At 37.1% G+C, this 19,976-nt stretch overlaps 2 long non-coding RNA genes across 3 annotated transcripts in view; one reads left to right on the forward strand and one right to left on the reverse strand.

Annotated features, from left to right (window-relative positions):
* The window catches only part of LOC138736973 (uncharacterized), an 87,192-nt gene that overhangs the window by 52,874 nt on the left and 14,342 nt on the right, over positions 1–19,976 (forward strand). For both annotated transcript variants that reach the window (XR_011340691.1, XR_011340692.1), the window contains 2 exons: positions 348–1,595; positions 5,129–5,217. This is a non-coding gene — a long non-coding RNA (uncharacterized lncRNA). The remainder of the gene's footprint in view (positions 1–347; positions 1,596–5,128; positions 5,218–19,976) is intronic.
* The window catches only part of LOC138736975 (uncharacterized), a 43,329-nt gene continuing 26,669 nt past the window's right edge, over positions 3,317–19,976 (reverse strand). The window contains exons 2-3 of the long non-coding RNA XR_011340694.1: positions 4,580–4,651; positions 3,317–4,154 (exon numbers count right to left, since the gene is read on the reverse strand). This is a non-coding gene — a long non-coding RNA (uncharacterized lncRNA). The remainder of the gene's footprint in view (positions 4,155–4,579; positions 4,652–19,976) is intronic.

The following is a 19,976-nucleotide window of genomic DNA, read 5'->3' on the forward strand; positions in this document are numbered from 1 at the left end:
TTAAATCCTATGTCCAATAAAACACATTTGAAAGGTCAGGGAGGTCATCCAGGTGCTGGTTGTTTGCTGCAGTAGCACATGTGAACCACATAAAAAATTGTAGAAGATTTGAATGTTCCACTTTCTACATGGTTTTATAAATAGAAACTTGCATCTCTGTTCCCATTGATTCAGTGTATGTTGGAAGATAACTGAAACATTTCCACAGTCTTAAATTGTGCATTATTAATGTAATTACCAACCTAAACACAAACATTTTAGATCTTTCTAATAAAACACTTGGCTGGAAGTTGGTTGAAAGAAATGAAAATTCATATCACCCTATTTCATTTTCATTTTCTCCCCAGACTATGTCCTCAACTTGGCCTTGTACCTCCTGAGAGTGTGGCTTCATCCATTGTTGATCCTTCAAAGAATGTATCAAAGGAGGAAAGAAATTGAGAGATATTCTTGGAATGAATTCAAATGTTTCTTCAGCAAACCCTTGGGATCAATAATTATTTTTAGTCACATTTTATCAGTTTTTGAAGTGGTTAATTTGCAGAGAGGTTCAGAAAATTACCTTTACACAAAATGACCAATCACACAGAATGTCGTAAATGATTTTAAATCGAACCAATATGATACTGTAGCAATGGCAGAAAGCTGATAGGAGTAAATCAGACAGTGGTTTGGAAAAGAGGGGAATTAATTTGGGAAATTACTTTATATTCAAGAAGGAATTTCTGACAGTTTGCAAGAATTGAGACAGCATGGATTACCTTTTTGTGAAAATGAGTTGAGGTTGCAGATTTGCAAGTAATGAAAATAATCCATTAGAGAGAGATAATTATCCTATGCTTGGTTCCTCCCTACATACAAGATTTTTTTTCTACACTTGCACAATGCATTGGTGTTACAATACATCAGATACCATGCCACCAGAATTAGTTATTTTAATGATTTTTAAATAATATCATGTGAGCAAAATGCAATTAGCTTTATCGTGCCAGAAAACCTGCACATTTAAAAAATTGATCATAATTTTACCAAGCTATTTTTCATGGTAAATTCATAATATAGCATAAATACTTAAGCAATTATGAAGGCAAAATTGACAACAGGTTCATTCATTCAACTTTTAATTCCCAGGTACAAAATCTCTTGATAGCATTCTTGGCTAACTCAAAAACTTGAGGGCATATTCCGTGCAAAGAAGGAAGTGATAGCATTTACTATTTAAATTTCCCTTAATCAACTTGAAGTGTTAGTGTATTTTACTTGGAGAAATAACAGTGGTTTTGTCATTTGAAGTAGCCTTGGTCTACGGGAATGGATGGGTAAATTACAGAATGTTAGTTCTCATTAAAATAAAGTTGGAATTTAATTTAATAAATTTGGTTATGTCTTGGTTAAAACGGCAGCTTTAGTGTTTTAAAACCTCAATATATTTATAGATGTTTGACCTTTTAAATCCAGTTTTTGACAATGATTAGTATTTGCGAATTATACCCAGCATAAATAAGACCTTGGAAGGAAGAAATAAAGAGGAAAACTATGTACAATGACAGTAATATTGGAGAACAAGAGAAAGAAGGCATCTGCTCCATAATCTTGTAAGTTAACAAGGGATAATGAACAGAGTAAAAGAGGTTTGAAATACTACAAATAATTAACTGTAATTAAGTCATAATGTGTCAGAGCTGGTATGGAGTATTATTTGATTTTTGTTGCATTATCAGTGATGTCATTGATAGAAATTACATCTGCACAGTCCTTGTGAAGACTTCATTGTCTCCATTGGCACTGCCAGTGAGAAAAAGGTATGCTTTCAACATAGGTCGGACAATTTAAAACTGAGCATCAGTTACTAGTCATAGATACTCCAACACTACACACCAGACCTATGGCCTTTGCCACAAAGAAAGACAAGGACAATTGGAGATGACTCATAAATAGTGGACTTCACAGTGATGACCACAGCAATTACCAGTCACCTGGGTATTCCCAGATAATAAGAAGCTTCTTATTTTCTGGGCATGTCCTTGGTGACTGGAAACTATCATTGAAATGTATTCACTACTTTAGGATTTGAATAATTTCCAAGCTCCCTTCCAATTCATGTACCACCTAACTTACTGTAGTTATGTTTTATGTTTCTACTATTAATACTTGCTCAAAGTTTTGAAAACTTTAATCAGAAGGATCTACTTGCTCAGTTAACGGAGCAGAACTGAATTCTCAGAGAAGCTAGTTAGAATCAGGGAACAAGAGTTAATAAATTGCAAACCGTGCATTCCTATGTTCTGGCAGTAGATGGAGCTTTAGCTCCTGTAGCATGGAATAGGTATGTGTTAGATGCAATTTTCAGGTAGAGCCATAAATTCTCTCTACCTCGCTAATTAATTTTTTGGTACATGGATTCTTTTCTTTGGACTTCCGATAGGAAATAACCCCCCCCCCCCCCACAAAGAATCCTATAAACATAATTTATGCTTTTAACAGCTTTTTTGGCTTTGATCCAGTGTATCACTTGGATTTCATTCCAGATCCTGGTTTAAGATTTATGTCTCTCATTATTGACACTTCTGACAGAATTTGTCATTTTCTCCTTGCCTTTTTCTAATGAAATCTATTTTTGCTTCTCTGATCTCTGCACAGTCCTGGATGACTCTTATCAGCTATGAATTGTATAAAAATGTATAAGCGCAGGACTTAAAAATGTAGTTATCACAGGTTCAAAGTTATCTCTTGCCATTTAGTTGAAATTTTATATCAACAGAGAATGACAACATTCTGCTAAAGGAGAAAAGATCAATGAGTTTTTTTTCAAAGTTTCAGTTACAAATTCGGTAAACTGAAACATATTACAGTAAATTTCAGATCCCCATCACCTTTTATGCCAAGCAATTGATGTTTACTAAGAAAAAGACATTCTTCTGATTCCAGAAAACTACTACTATCAATGAAGAATCGCCTTAGTGTCCTCAATACAAGTGACATCATAGACAGTTACTCTTCTTAGCTAAAATTCTCTATTTCTGTCCACATCCTTGTAATTCTCTTGTGTCCTCTCAACCGAACCACATCCTTCCTTAAAGGTGGTATCCAGTACTATAATGATCTGGGGCAATTGTTATCTGATTTGTGTTTGCTACTATAATTAAGTGATATTGTTGCTTTTATATTCTATGGTTTGACCAAAAAAGTGGAAGTATCCTCTTAATAACCTTTTGGCTGCTTGTCCTCTGGGAACTGTGGACACAAACACAAAAGTCTCATTCTTCTACTCAATATTTTATCTTTTATTGCATAATCCTTTTCCATATTTGCCTTTCATATGTATTATCTCATAATTTTTAAATTATATTTTATCACCCACCTGACGAGTACATTGTTAACAGTCTGCAGCCTACAACCTTTTTCCTACAGCCAACATCAATGTAATGAGAATTTTTTTAAAAGAAAACCTGTTTCCTACATTTCAGGAGGGGTACAGTTGTAGAGTAAGATTCAACAGAAAGACATGTAATCCAGGGCTTTGGAGAAGAAATCTGATGGCACGTGTTCAAATCCTACCTCAGTAATTGGGAAATTTTAAAATTCACTTGAGTAAATAATCTGGCATTTAAGAGAAAATCTGGTCTCCATTAACTTGAAAAAACTGGATTTCATAAAAACCTAACTGGTTCACTATTATGAAAGTAGAAAATGTTGGTAACACTCACCATGTCAGATAGCATCGGATATCAAGCATCGGAAAATTTTTAAAAAATTAATTTACTTGTTTATCCATTTCCCATGGGATAGAAAAGTTGTTTTCCACACACTGTCCTAACCATTAAAAAAACTGCAAATGCATAGTACAATGGCTGACTTTTAACTATCCTCTTAAATGATACAGCAAGCTATTCATTTATATTATAACAAACAGTTTACTGCAATAATTCAAGAACAATTCACCACCACTTTCTCAGGGCAATGAAGAATGGACATGAAATATCAGTCTTGCCAGCAATACCAATATCTTGAAAGGAAAAAAAATAAAACTGAATATGCAGGGAATCTGAAATAAAACACAATATTCTGGAAATACTCAGTAGTGTGAAGAGAAAAAAAATAGATGTTGCTTGACTTGTTGAATATTTCCAGCATTTCCTGTTTTTATCCCATGTCTGGAAAAATTAAGAAAGAAAAATGTTAAATATATGAAAAAAACACATAAAGAAAGCAACTTAGCACAGAGGAATTCCTGTGGAATTCTATTGCCAACATTTTTTTCAGTTACTGATATCCAAAAGCTTTTGCTTCCCACTGAAGAGCCAATTTTGGACATAGATCCTGGTTTCCTTTAGAAACCATAGACCTTCACATTTGTGTTCATTCTGACATCGTGACTTGATAATATCCATGTAGATTATATTAAATATATTTCCCTAATCAATGCTCCTTGATCACTCCACAAATCAATCCAACTGTTATTCAGGCACAGCATTCACTTAATAAAATACATGCCGGCTAAATTTAATTAAACTTCTTCTCAGAAATGTTTCCAAATAATTTGTCCATATTGGAGTTAGGCTAATTGGTGTTCACTTACTCATTCTACTTCTTTCTCTCTTTTTAAACAACAACATTGCATTAGAAATTTTTCAGTCATCTGGCAAAGCACCTGCAGTAAAAAAAAATGGAAATGAAAAGTGTAGCCTGCCACCACCCCACCCACCCACTCCCTTGCTTATCTTAACAGGTTGGGGCACATTTTATCTGGACCTGGTGAATTATCTCACTTAAAATAAGCTATATTTAATGTTTCCCTTGTCATTAAATGTATGTTAGATTGCCAGCTTACTTAAAGAAGGTACAGGCAATATTTCAACTGTTTGGTTCCATTCACTGTTTGAAGATATTGATCAGTTTGTCTGTCTTAACTACCTTAAATAGTTTGTCTTTGAAGAGAGGGGGCTTCAGATCACAGATGCTGAGAAAAAGAAAAGAACCACACCGTGAAAATAACACTTTTATGATTGTGTAGTACAGCAGCTCCAAGCTATTTATTATTTTGTGTTATAAATGGAACGAGTTAAGTTTAGCAACTGCTGTAAAAGAATGTTGAGTTACAACTTCTATTTATGCCATTCTTCATCAGATTATGCTGTGGAAAGTATATTGACTGGTTGAATCAAGGCCTATTTTGGAAACCTGAGTCCTCAGAAACACAGAAGGCTGCAGAGAATGGTAAGTCTGTCACAGGCATCATCTTCCATCCACTGAAAAAAATCTATGTGAGATGTAGCCACAAGAAGGCAACCAACATCATAAAGTATCCCAATCCAAATCCCAATCACATTTTACCCCAATCTTCCTGCAGCTCTCTTCAGGAGAAGGTACAGAAGTCTGAAGTCCAGCACCTCTTGGTACAAAACCAAGTTTATTTCCCAACAGCCATCAGAATCTTAACCACCCTAGCCATAAACAACTTAGGGATCACCAAAATATCTGTCTGCACCATTGAAAAGTCACTTTTTTCATGCACTAACTCCCACTGTGAATATTAATTTATTTTTTCATATTTATTATCTAACTTTCTGTCGTGGCATGTTTGGTAATTTATTTTATATTATTGTTATTTGTGTACCTGTTTGGCTGCAGAAATTTAGAATTTTGATGCAACTGTACATCGTACTTACCTATATGACAATAAACTCATCTATAAATCTTGAAATTGAGTATTTAAAAATATTCAGAATAAAATGTAAATATATGTATTTTTTTAGGAAATGGAACTGTTCAATCTAAACACATAATATTTGCATTGGGGACCAGTGATGTAAAATGCCTGAGGTGCATGCATAGCTCCATCCCTCTCATATCTGTAAACACCGACTGCAGCGTTAAGACCACTGTACTTGAATACATTCCACACTGAATATTTTGTTTGCCAATGAAATAGCAGTTTTCAGCAGGGACTGTTTCAGATAAAACACTGGATAAGGCATTGTTTGATACAAAGAAGCTTTTCAGCAATATATAATTTGAGAAGATGGATGCACAGACAGAAATTAAAATCACATACGGCTTCAGATTAAATAGAAAAAAATCAAATACACCTATTAAAAGAAAAAAAACTAAGGCCTTCAAAACAATTTCAATGGATCAAGTGAAGTTAGTAGGTTAAAAAACATGGAAGCTACAAGAGTATGGTGTCAGGATGGAAAATTTTCACAATACTGTAATGAGATTCTTTTTCTATTATATAAAGCTGAAAGGCATAACATGGTCATCAGTATAACATTTGATTGAGCATAACACACAGAGGCATTGGAAGGCAAAGGGGAAACCCCTTCAGTGCTTGGAGTCACAGTTGACACAAAGACCTTGAGCTTTTCACAGGAATAGAAAGAGACTGGGAATTAGGAAGATTTTTAAATGGAAAATCCCAAATATCTCATAGGAATTAACCAAAAGAAGTCCAGTAGGTTTTTCACCTGACAGCTGTAAAATTAACACCCCCTTAGTCAATGACTTGTGTGCTACCTTATGTCCTGATTGCCAAATCTGCTTCTAGTGGGGTCTTCTAAAATCTTGAGTTCACCAGTCAAAAGTATCTCAACTCTCAAAATGAGAGAATCTGAGCAGATTTCCTCCACCCTTGCTGCAGCCACAGAAGTAGAACTTCAAAGTAATAATAGGGAGAGGAAGAGCAAAGTGAGGTGATGCATCATGGAGAGTCAAACAGAGCTAGGACATACAGGAAATGGTCAAGTTTATTATCATCTGCTTGCACAAGTACAACCTGATGAAACAGCATTCTCCAGTCATCAGTGCAAAACATGCAGACGTAACATACATACAGACAACAATACATGTGCTGGACAAGTATCCATATATATAAATATTATTTTCTGAATATGAGAGTCTAGGATGATTAGTGTGGTCATTCAGCATTATCACTGCCTAGCTCTGATCCTTGTGCATCTCTTTCCTGATGGGAGCAGATGAAAGATGCTGTGTGCAGGGTGGAAGGGGGTCCTTAATGATTTTGAGCACCCTCTTCAGACAATGATCCCAGTAGATCCCGTCGACGATGGGGGGGGGGGGTGGGGGGGGAGGGAGACTCCTTTGATCCTCTCTGATCCATTTCTCTGTAGCAATTTTACCACACTGTGATGTAGCCGACCAGGACGTTCTCGATAGGCTTCTGTAGAAGGTTGACACGATGATGGCCAGTAGCCTTGCCCACTTCAGTTTTCTCAGGAAGTGCAGTCACTTGTGCCTTTTTGACAAGTGAGTAGTGTATATCATTATATATAAAATAGTCGAGCTCTATCTAAGGAATATTGAACCTTTAGTTCCCTGAAAGGGCGACACAGATTGATCGGGTGAAGAATGTATTTGGGCTTGCTTGCCTTCGTAGTTGGGGACATAAAATACAACATTTGGGACATTATGTTGTGAGTTGTGTCTCATTCTGGTGAAAGTCACTTTCAGAAGGATGTGATTGTGTTGAAGAAAGTGCAGAAGAGATTTACCATGATGTTTGGATTAGATGATTTTAGTTCTGTGGAAAGATTGAATAAGCTGGGCTTATTTTCTCTGGAATGAAGGGAGGTTGGTGGGTGAGATGAGAAAGGTATGTAGAATTATGAGAGCTATAGATACGGTTGATAATCAAAAACATTTTCTAAAATTGGAAGTATCAAAAATAGAGAGCTTAGGTTTAAGGCGAGAGGAAGGAGTATTAAAGTGGATATGAGGAATATGTTTTTAAACACAATGATTGATTTCTGAAATGTTCTGTCAGAGGATAGAGTGGAATTATATACAGTTATTACTGTTAAGAGATATTTAAATAGATACGGCAAGGAAGAATACAGTTCTAATACAGCCAAATGGGATTAGTATAGATGGCAAAAAAACCATCAAGGATGTGGTGATCGGGGGAGGAGTCACGTGATGGAGTAGTGGCCGGACGGTGAACTCCAGCCCTCTCCAGAAAAGTCGGGAAAAACAAAGGAAAACACAAAGGCACAGAAATAAAAGTTACAGAAAAGTGAGTATAAAGGTGGAAAGAAGATGGCGACAAAAAAAGAAAAATCGAAAGCAACGGTAAGAAGAGAGGAAGAGAAGACAAAGGAGGAAAAAGGTGAAGGCCTTACCTGTCCGAAGAGGCCCGCTGCGGAGAGAGAAACCCGCTCCCTCAGGTCGGTAAATAATGGACTACAAAAATGGCTCGCAGAGCCGAGTAAAAGTGCGCAACCGCATGCGCGATGCGAATGAAAAAAAACACACCGACGGGAGGGGGGACCAGCTGGGGAGTCGATCTCCACAGCTGGCAACGACAGCTGCAGAACACCTGCAGCAAGAAGAGACCACAGAAGACAATAGAAACAAGAAAGAAGAGGAGGAAAGGGCAACAAAGAAACAACAGATGGTCAACCCAGAGGAAGAAGAAGAGGAAGAGGAAGAGTACGGTGAAATGGAAGAAGAAAAGAAAGGCAAGGTAAAGGATATACTTGCTCTTATTAAAGGATACATGGAGTCATTTAAAGAATGGCAAACACAGGAATTTAAGGATTTAAGAAAAAGAATAAACAACACAGAAGAGAAAATTAATAAAATGGAGATGACCTTAACAGAAATGGGAAAGAAAATGGACAAGATGGAAGAGCGGGCAGTAGCAGCAGAAATGGAGGTAGAAGACTTAAAAAAGAAATTGGAGAAATCTAATAAAAAAACTAAAGAGACACAAGAACTACTAGCTCAAAAAATAGATACAATGGAAAACCATAACAGAAGAAATAACATAAAGATAGTGGGCCTTAAGGAAGATGAAGAAGGCAAGAATATGAGGGAGTTTATAAAAGAGTGGATCCCTAAGACCCTAGGATGTCCAGAACTACAGCAAGAAATGGAAATAGAAAGGGCACATAGAGTATTGGCCTCTAAACCACAACCACAACAAAAACCAAGATCTATTGTAGTAAAATTCCTAAGATATACTACAAGAGAAAAGGTACTGGAGAAGACAATGGAAAAAGTAAGAGAGGGCAACAAACCACTGGAGTATAAAGGGCAAAAAATCTTCATTTATCCAGATATAAGTTTTGAACTCCTAAAGAAGAGAAAAGAGTTCAATACAGCAAAGGCGATTTTATGGAAGAAAGGGTATAAATTTATACTAAAGCATCCAGCAGTATTGAAAATATTTATTCCAGGACAACAAAACAGACTATTCTCGGATCCAGAAGAAGCACGAAAATTTGCAGAACAATTACAAAAATAGACTGAGGGAGGAAGACGGGTAATGAGAGTTAAAATGATCACGATTGATATGTATGTGGGTAAAGACAAAAATAGACTGAGGGATGAAGACGGGTAATGAGAGTAAAAATGATCACGATTGATATGTATGCGGGTAAAGAGGTATAAGAGTGAATAGAGACAATGAGCGTACATGAATGTATCTGTACTTAGAGGAAAATATAGATAGTATAGACAAGAATTAATAAGGGAAGGTAATGGAATAGAGAGAATAAGGAGGGAATTAAAAGAGTGACCTTTGTGACATATGAAAAGTGAAATCTTTTCTGGGGGAGGCGGGGTGGGGGGAAATAGTGGTCACTGCAAAATCAGTTGACGCTTGCGAGTGGATTCGCAAATCCAAATGGAGAGGGGAGATGTGGTTGTCCGACAAGGGATAAAGGACAACTCAGGAGGTGAAGGGGAGATTGGGGATAAATAAGATAGAAATAGGAGAATAAGGAAAATGTTGGATGTTGTAGGAATGTTGTCTTATAAAGAGTTGAAAATAAGAAAACAAATGGAAAAGGAGGAAAGTAATGATGGAAAAACGGAAAGAGAAGATAAACAAAATATAAAAGGGCTACACTGAACTATATGTCTTTAAATATTAATGGAATACATAACCAAATTAAAAGGAAGAAACTACTAAATTTAAATGAATAAATGTATTCCATTAGAAAAAATAACATATAGGTTAAGAAATAATATTGAAATATTCGAACAAGTATAGGAGCCTTACATTAAATACAATAGCGAAAACCTACCGGGGACAAACATTACCTAAGTTGATGGAAGGAGAAGGAAAGAAAAGAATGGACTCAGTAGAATTTCTGGTGTAATTTTGTTGAATGACAACATTGTCTGACTGGCTTAATGCAACCTAGATTGTATACCTAAAATGGATGAGAGGGGGGGGTGGGGGGGTGGTTTGGGAGGAAAGTGAGGGGGGAGAAAAAGTCACTGTATATGTGTGAAAAAGAAATAGTGTATATCATGGCTAATGTGATTTATGGTGTGAAAAATAAAAAATTTAAATAAAAAAAAAGGATGTGGTGATCGGAAGGGGCTGTTTCTCTGCTGTATGACTCAGACTTCTTGATTCTATGAAGATTTGTATTTGCAGAATGAAAATGGGAAATAATGCATTTTTTCCAAATTTCAGTAGAATCACACCAATTTTATCATTCTGCATCATTTCTGATTTGAAAATACTTGGTAGTTCTGTAGTAAGCACTGAACTTATTTGATGGTGATTGGCAGTGGTTAACTTTCTGCAGGTTTGCTTTGATTTGGAGTCATTGAGTGCGTGGGACAGGAGCAGAGAAATTGACACTTTTTGCTTGTGATATTCTGCTGATAATCATTAATGAATATTGTTGAACTAAGAGTAAATGTTGATTAGCTACATAAGTAGTTTCCAACAGAGCCGTTGTCATACCCACGCTCCTGTTCGGCTCCGAATCATGGGTCCTCTACTGGCATCACCTACGGCTCCTACAACGCTTCCACCAGCGTTGTCTCCGCTCCATCCTCAACATTCATTGGAATGACTTCATCACCAACATCGAAGTGCTCGAGCTGGCAGAGTCCGCAAGCATCGAATCCACTCTGCTGAAGACTCAACTGCGCCAGGTGGGTCACGTCTCCAGAATGGAGGACCATCGCCTTCCCAAGATCGTGTTCTATGGCGAGCTCTCCACTGGCCACCGAGACAGAGGTGCACTAAAGAAGAGGTACAAGGACTGCCTAAAGAAATCTCTTGGTGCCTGCCCCATTGACCACCGCCAGTGCGCTGATCTCGCCTCCAACCGTCCATCTGGGCGCCTCACAGTTCGGCGGGCAGCAACCTCCTTTGAAGAAGACCGCAGAGCCCACCTCACTGACAAAAGACAAAGGAGGAAAAACCCAACACCCAACCCCAACCCACCAATTTTCCCTTGCAACCGCAGCAACCGTGCCTGCCTGTCCCGCATCGGACTTGTCAGTCACCAACGAGCTTGCAGCAGACGTGGACATACCCCTCCATAAATCTTCGTCCGCGAAGCCAAGCCAAAGAGAAGAGAGACATAAGTAGTGACTGTTACATTTATCTGCAACCCTTTCCTCTTCTTGGAATTGGCTGTAAATGATGTCCACTCCTGCCTTGCCTTGTTCTTGTTTCATGTCCAAACCTAGGGGTTGTTCCATATTGCATGGAAAATGTCATGGCCATTTCGGAGTCCGTGGGTTGTGCCTACCAAAAAGCATCTTAAGATCTGTCTAGGTATATCAGTTTATTGTCATACACATTGTACAATGTACATTTACCCAAAACTCTTACTGCTGCAGCCAAATATGCACCGTACTTATAAATACAAACTATCATAGTAAAATAATTGAATTAAATTAAAAGAGACAATAAATACAAAAGATAAATGATAAATATTCACAGTAATCCTCGTGCAAAAAAGTGACTTGCAGTAGTGTAGACAGTCCCATTATTAGTGTCCCAAGGGAGGTTAAAGAGCCTGATAGTACTGAACCTTCTGCTCAATACATTTTGTTTGATCAGTTATCTTCAGTCATTTATCATCGTTACAAATGTATTAAGTTTCATAGATGTGGTTTCTGACACATGATCAACCCAATTTGAAGTGTATTTTCTTTTTTTTCCTACCAACCATCCCTTAATCCAAAGAGGACATGGATTCTAAACCTCAGCTGGTTGAATGCATCATGGAGACCCACCAGGAATTTGGCATCCACTTGCAGAAATACCTTGCACACAAGTTGTACATTGATGGAGAGGAACTCTTCATTGCCAATGAATATTTATGATTGAATTAGAGACACAGATTACGATGTGTCAAGGTGTTGACACACTGCATTTATGGGGAAGCTAGTAACAACCAACCATTAGCTCTCACTCAATCTTAACTGTTACTGTCACCAGAAGAAGTGATATAATTGCCAGTTTTGGTGAACATACCATTAACCATCTTTTGATATTCACGACTAGATGAGACAGAAAACTGAAGGGCCATGGTGATATTTGGGGTAGCTGTTAATATGACACCAATTGAGCAGGAAAGTAGTTTTCTTGCAGGTGGCTTTAGCCGTTCTCTGCCATCTGATGTGTCAATTGAAGCCTCCTGAGATACTGCTCTAACATATTGAAAAAATTCATCATTCACCTGCAGTGGCTTTTCCAAGGTGTAACCCCCCCCCCCCTTTCTCCAACCAAATCCATATCTACAGTGTCGTCTGGATTAAGATCCTCTAAACTTGTACCCCGAGTCTTTGATCTATTTTTCAATATGAAGAGGGAGCAAAATGTAGTAATAGTTTCCCCAGATGGCCCATCTAGATTACATAAATAGAAACATATCTCAGTACATTTAGATGTCTTTGGTCTTTCACCCTGATTCATTTTTCTATCCTTAGACAAGTAATCATGGAGCAAATTGTGTATCCTCTGTCAAAGGATAGGAATTAAAAAAAATAAAGATAACGTGTACCAGAAGATTTCTACATTAATTCCAGGTTATTCAAGTTTTATCTCGTTTTGGAACTCTGCCATACATGCTGAAAATTAAAGCACTCTTATGTATATCCTTCCCTCTAATGCAAACATCTGTGTTTCAACCACCAAAGATGCATCATTGCGTGCTGCCTTAAATTATCCTTCTCCAGAGAACAACCAGAACTAATTAAAATATAGTGAAACCAGCTAATTTCCTTAATAATGTTCTGTGTCTGTACTATTAATGTTTACTTCCCTGACACTTCCCTTTCGTGGCAACATCGTGCATGCCTACAGCTATCTGACCTGATGCATCTGCTGAGTGTCACATCAGGGGAAGTAACAAATGCTCAGCAAAGCTGAAAAAAATTCCTGCACTGAAGTACTTGAGATGGACTTCAATTTAAATGTATATATTCTGGGCATGTTGGATGAATTGTTGGATAAAAATATCTAGCATTTACCCAATGAGCTACCTCATGAAATATTGCAACATGTTGGGGGGGAAAGGAGACAGTTTTATGAAGTACCTCAGCCTATTCACCCCGCCAATATCTTTCCAGGAAAAAATCCAAATACCTTTAATAAACACCTCATACTTTTCTCGACCATTTGGATTGTGAATAATCATACTTCAAGAGCTGAAATACTCCACAATAAATACAATCCTGACAAAAGCTTACTTAAATTATATTTGTGAGCTAACACTAATACTGATAAAGTAACAACAGAGGCATGAAGACCTTGTATTGACCTTTTCATAAACTTAATACATATTAGAATTGAAGTTATGTGCTACATTAAATTAAACATAGATTGTGCATATAATAACACTATTTGCTTACATTTCACTTTATTATATTTTTACCTGTAAAGGAGTGGTTTCAGGCTGGGTGGAGGAGAAATGAGGAAGGTCTAAAGGAGCAGAGGAACCTGACACAATTGGGATGTAGAGCTAATTGTCATGCATTTATTCCCCTACCAATCTAGTAATGGAACAACCTGACAGATTACTAGGCAAAGAACTGTGGTTGGCAATCCTTTGATTTACTCCAGTAATTTGGAGAGGCTGGATAAAAATTTGGGGGAGATAATGTTAGCTATGATTGATGATGGAGGCATTCTCCTAATTTGCTTGGGGACTGTGATTGGGTTGAAAGGGAAGGAGAAAGTTTGTCAAACTGCAGAGACTAAGGAGACTGACTGGTAGAAAGAAGTTGGGTTCACCTTAACCAAAAGGAAAGTGCTATTGAAAACTGTCCTGATCCTTGAGAAAGAAATTCAGATGGCAGCATTTAAAATCATGTTCCTACCACATCAGTGGTTCTCAATTTTCTTTTTCCACTCACACAAAGCACCTACTGCATCATTGGATCAACACAGATTAAATATAGTCATTCTGCTTCAAGATCTATTTTTTTTTTAATTTTGACATACAGCATGGTTATAGGGCATTTCAGCCCACGAGTATTTCAGCTCTTGAAGTATGATTATTCACAATCCAAATGGTCGAGAAAAGTATGAGGTGTTTATTAAAGGTATTTGGATTTTTTCCTGGAAAGTTATTGGCGGGGTGAATAGGCTGAGGTACTTCATAAAACTGTCCCCTTTCCCCCCAACATGTTGCAATATTTCATGAGGTAGCTCATTGGGTAAATGCTAGATGTTTTTATCCAACAATTCATCCAACATGCCAAGAATATATACATTTAAATTGAAGTCCATCTCAAGTACTTCAGTGCAGGAATTTTTTTCAGCTTTGCTGAGCAACTACTAGAGCTGCCTAATTTACACCCCATGAATGTTTACCCCTGTTATGTTGTGAATGGTGGGAGGAAACTCGAACTCCCATAGAAAACCCACACAGACATGGAGAGAATGTATAAACTTCTTACAGAACCCCGGTCTGGTCCCGATCATTGGTGCTGTAAAGGCGTTCCACTAACCGCTATGTCAATCATGTTGCTTTTGTATATTATGTATAACATACAAAAAGAAAACATATAAGGTTAGCATAGTAGTTATCGAAACATTATTACAGTGCCAGTGACCCGGATTTGAATCCGGCAATGTCTGTAAGATATTTGTATGTTCTTCCCTTGCCTATGAGGATTTGCTCCTGGTGATCAGGTTTCCTCCCACCCTTCAAAAGCATATGAAGGTTGTAGGTTAATTGGGATATTATGGCAGAATATTTGGGAAGGCTTGTTACCATGCTGAATGTTTAAATTAAAAAAAAATATATACTGGTAACTGAAAAGAATAAAAGGCAATGAGCAGAATTAAGCTTGTTTAGGACTTTATTTCAACTAACATGGATGTCGCAGACAAGCTTCACTCAGATGCTGGTGTATTTGCCCTCCCTTTCCACTCTGAACTCACCATTGGGCAGTGCTGACATGCTGAGGAAAGGGATCTATGCAATCTATCTGTTTTTAATCTTCCTGTCGGGGAGGGATGATGTGGAAACTGTGACCCTATTTATGTGAATGGTGTTTACACTACTCTAGAGAAAATATATATACAATTATTTTTAATATTTTAAATATTGTTAGTGTTTAAATTTTTAACTTTTGAAACTTAAATTATTTTTTATTTTTAAATTAATAAGTAACTTTTAATAGTCTTTAAAATGTTTGATGATCAAATTGGTCATATCCTATTTAACAAGGTGGGTACTGTTGAAACAAAGGACATTGGCACTTTATGGGATTCATTCAGATTCAATATTCTTACCAGCATAATGAACTGATAGGTAAATATTTACTGAGTATAGGAATACAAAACTGCCCACATATAGCTGGTAACTCAGAGAAACCTCATTCATGTATCTATTCAGTTATCTACTGCCCTCTGATTAATCTATTTGAGTAAGAATTAAAAAAGAACAGATATTACCACTAATGTCATTTGTCCTTAACAAGAAGGTGTTTATTCCAGGTAAATGCGGAAGTATAGCTTATAAAATGGTTTTGTTTTAAATTGCCTGTGGGATTGGACACCATTAGCAAGGGCAGCATTTATTACCTATCCTTAATTATATATAATGTAACCATATAACAATTACAGTACAGAAACAGTTCAGCCCTTCTAGCCCCACACCAAACGCCTTCTCCCACCTAGTCCTATTGACCCACTCCCAACCCATAATCTTTCATATCTCTCTCGACCATATACCTATATCCAACTTTCCCTTAAATATTAAAATTGAGCCCGCATCTACCACTTTAGCCAGAAGCTCATTCCACACTCCCACCGCCCTCTGAGTGAAGAAATTCCCCCTCATGTTTCCCTAAACTTTTCCCCCTTCAATCTCAATCCATGTCCTCTTGTTTGAATCTCCCCCACTCTCAATGCAAAAAGCCTATTCACATTTACTCTATCTGTCCCCCTCTTAATTTTAAATACCTCTATCAAAACACCCCTCAATCTTCTATGCTCCAGGGAATAGAGTCCTGTATAACTTTTCCCTGTAATTTAAACCCTGAAACACAGGCAGCATTTTTGTAAATCTTCTCTGTACTCTCTCTATTTTATTAATATCCTTTCAAAAATTCGATGGCCAAAACTGCACACAATATTCCAAATTGGGCCTTTCCCATGCATTATACAACTTCGACATGAGATCCCAACTCATACTCAACTCATTGAGTACTCCTGTACTCAATACTCTGATTTATGAAGGCCAACATACCAAAAGCTTTCTTCACCACCCTATCAACATGTGACTCCACTTTCAGGGAATTATATACCAGAATTCCTAAATCCCTTTGTTCTACTGCGCTCCTCAATTGTCGACCATTTAACATGTATGACCTTTGCCAATTAGTTCTTCCAAAATGAAGCACCTCACACTTATCAGTATTAAACTCCATCTGCCGTTATAGATGAACTAGCAAGATTGTTAGAATCAATTATATTGGTGAGAATGAGTCAACAAAGGACTCCAATTACTTCACTGAAGCATATTAGTGAACCAGAAGGGTTTCATAGTTACCATTACAAGCACAGCTTTTTATAAAATTTAAAATTATTATTTCCTAAGTAATTTTTAAAATATTCTTCAGCTGCCATGATATAATTTAACTCGTGGCTCTTGCTCACTGGTCCAAATTACTGTATTTTAACCACAGTATTACTGTATCCCTCAAAATAGGTAAAAGATCCCAAGCTGAACCAGGTGAGTTCAAGCCTCTTGCAGCTTTGTGTAGGAGTATGCTGCAATAATAAAAAAAATAATAAAACATTTTGTCCTTACTTTGATGTAAACATTGCAGCACATTACTGAACTGCTATGTACACATAACTTTTTCCTATGTGGGAGGATTTGTTGTTGCTAAAGTTCACTGTTTGGTTTTGTCACATCCTGTAAAAATGTATGATGATGTGTGTCCCTTGCCATGTGGCTGATATTCTTTTCAAAAGATATTTAAAATATAGATTAAATAATGTTAAGCCAGAGATCATCATCTGTATTTGATGCCAACACAACACTATTTCCTAGGTGGTTTATTTATGCAACTGTGTTAAATTGTTCATAAAGTAACTAACACAAATATTTTTTCCATTACATTATTGAAATCTATATAGGTATAAAAGCTAAATTTGTGTTATCTAAATGTGAATGGTGAGCTTGGAAACATTCTCATGATAGGTCACGGAAATCAGAAAGTAATGTTATTTTGCAATGCCAAAGAACAGACAGTTAAAAATGCAAGTTAAATGTAAAATTGCTATCATTTCTTCAAAATCAGTTTATTGGTGATGTACGGTATGTTGAGGTAGAGAATGTGACACCAGGTGCACAGTGGGGATAAGGTTTAAAAGTGATGTATGGTTGACTGAAGCAGATACAGTAACACCAGGTTCACAGTGGGAGAAGGTTCACTGATGATATATGTTTGTATTTCAGCAATTCACTTTGATAGTCTGTTCCACATTTTCCCTGAATCCTGGTGCCTAAAGATTTATTAGTAATTATATCATAAAAGTAGCCTCCAAGTTGACACTTCACAAGTAAAAATATTTTCTATACCTCTATTCTATCAAATTCCCAAAATCTTGATTGCTCTTCCAATTTCTTAAGGGGCTCAGACAATTCAAATTCTGTAGCCTCTCAGTTTTGTTTCATTTTATGAAGACTAGTGGTGTCAGGCCGTTCTTGCAAGGGAGTGGAGCACAAAATTTGGAAAGTCTTTCTATTACCAATTTTGGAGAGACCATAGCACTGCCTGCTCTTTAGAGGCAACGAGGAGTACAGTTTCAGTTGAAGTGTTTTCACTAGGTTAATAACAAGGATAAAGGGATTGTCTTATGAGGAAATATTGAGCAGAATGGGATGATTTTTTTTAATTTTTGAGAATGGGATGATTTTTTAAAATTTATTTTACCAAATAAATGCTAAGAGCATGTTTCCCATTTATGCAGAAATTTGGAAGCAAGTGGCATAGTTTTAGAATTAGCGATTACCCATTTAAGATATAAATGAAGAGAATTTCTTTTTTCAGAGAATTATTAATCCTTTGACTTTTCTATCCCAGAGAGCTGTGAAACTGGAATCATTGAAAATATTCAAGGTCAAGATGGACAGATGTTGATCTACAGGGGAGTCAAGGGTTAACAGAAACAGGTTTAAAGTTGGATTTAGACCAAGATCAGATTAGCCGTGATCTTAATGATTGGCGTGAGTCCTATCCCTGCTATTTATTTTTTTCACACCACCAGTGCTTCTGTATCCTTTTTAGAATTTTTATATAATTTATTCACAGGATACTGGCAATCATGGTGAGGGAAGAATTACCTGGCTGTTGAGAATGTGTTAATGTGCTACTTGCCTGAACCATAGTGGAAGACCAGACATATATTTCCAAGTCAAGTTGGTCTGTGATTTGCAGGACAACTTGGTGGTGTTCCCATACACCTGCTACCTTATAGGTGATAGACATTGTCAGTTTAGAGGCTGCTATTGAAAAAGCCTTCACACGTTGTTTGAGTTCATTTTGCAAATGATACACATTGCAGCTCTATTCCACTTGAATTGGAGGGAGTGCAAGTGTGGTGGATAGGGCACTGATCAAACAAGGTACTTTGTCCTAAATGGTGTGGATTTTCTTAAATGTTGTTGGAGCTTCACTAATCCAGATTAGAAAAGAGGTATGTAACTCAGTATAGAACACCCTATCTCTCATCTTCACTAGAAAGTGCAGTATATACAGTATAATGCAAGTCCATTTATATTTTCGGTCAGTGATGATCCTGATGGATGTTGATGGTTGGAGACTTGAGAATTGTAATGCTGTTGATGATCATCATTTCCTAGTACTTTTATGTTACACATGTCACTTGTTACCTCTTGCCTAAATGTTGCCCAGGTCTTGTGGCATGCAATATCATCTTTATTATCTGATGAAGTAGAAATGTAAATGAATGCTCTTCAAATATTTATAGGCATACCTATGTACAATCTTATCTTAAGGAAAAGTTATTTGTTTTACTGTTCTGATAAACTAATACAGCAAACTTGTGAGTATCGATACATTTTGAGCACCTTGACATTTGGATGAGAAGTGAAGGTAATGTATTGACAGTAGAACCATAGAACACTACAGCACAGAAACAGTCCCTTAGCTCCTTCTAGTCTGTGCTCAACTATTTTTCTGCCTAGACCAATTAACCTGCAGCTGGGACATATCCCTCCATACCTTTCCTGTCCATATTTTTCTTACATGTCAAAAATTGAGCCTGCATTTACCAATTCAGCCGGCAGCTCATTCCACACTCCTACCAGTCTCTGTGTGAAGAGATTCCTCCCCTCCTGATGTTTACATAAAAATGCTGGAGAAACTCAGCAGGTCATGCAGTGTTCTTTAGGTAGCAAATATATAACCAATGTTTTGGGCCTGAGCCCATCTACAAGGTATAAGCAAAAGGTAGGTGCCTTTTTAAACTTTTCCTCTTTCACCTTTAGCCCCTTGTCCTCTAGTTTTATCTCATCTAAACCAGGGCTGGATCAGCAAAGACCAGAGAACATAAGTACAAAGTTAAGGGAAGGAAATTTAGGGGAGACATCAGGGATAGATTTTTACACAGAGTTGTGGGTGCCTGGAATGCCTTGCCGGGGATGGTGATGGAGGCTGAAACATTGGGGGAATTTAAGAGACTCTTAGGCACATGGATGAAAGAAAAATAG

The sequence above is a fragment of the Narcine bancroftii genome, chromosome 6 (genome assembly GCF_036971445.1).
Source record: "Narcine bancroftii isolate sNarBan1 chromosome 6, sNarBan1.hap1, whole genome shotgun sequence".
NCBI lineage: Eukaryota > Metazoa > Chordata > Chondrichthyes > Torpediniformes > Narcinidae > Narcine > Narcine bancroftii.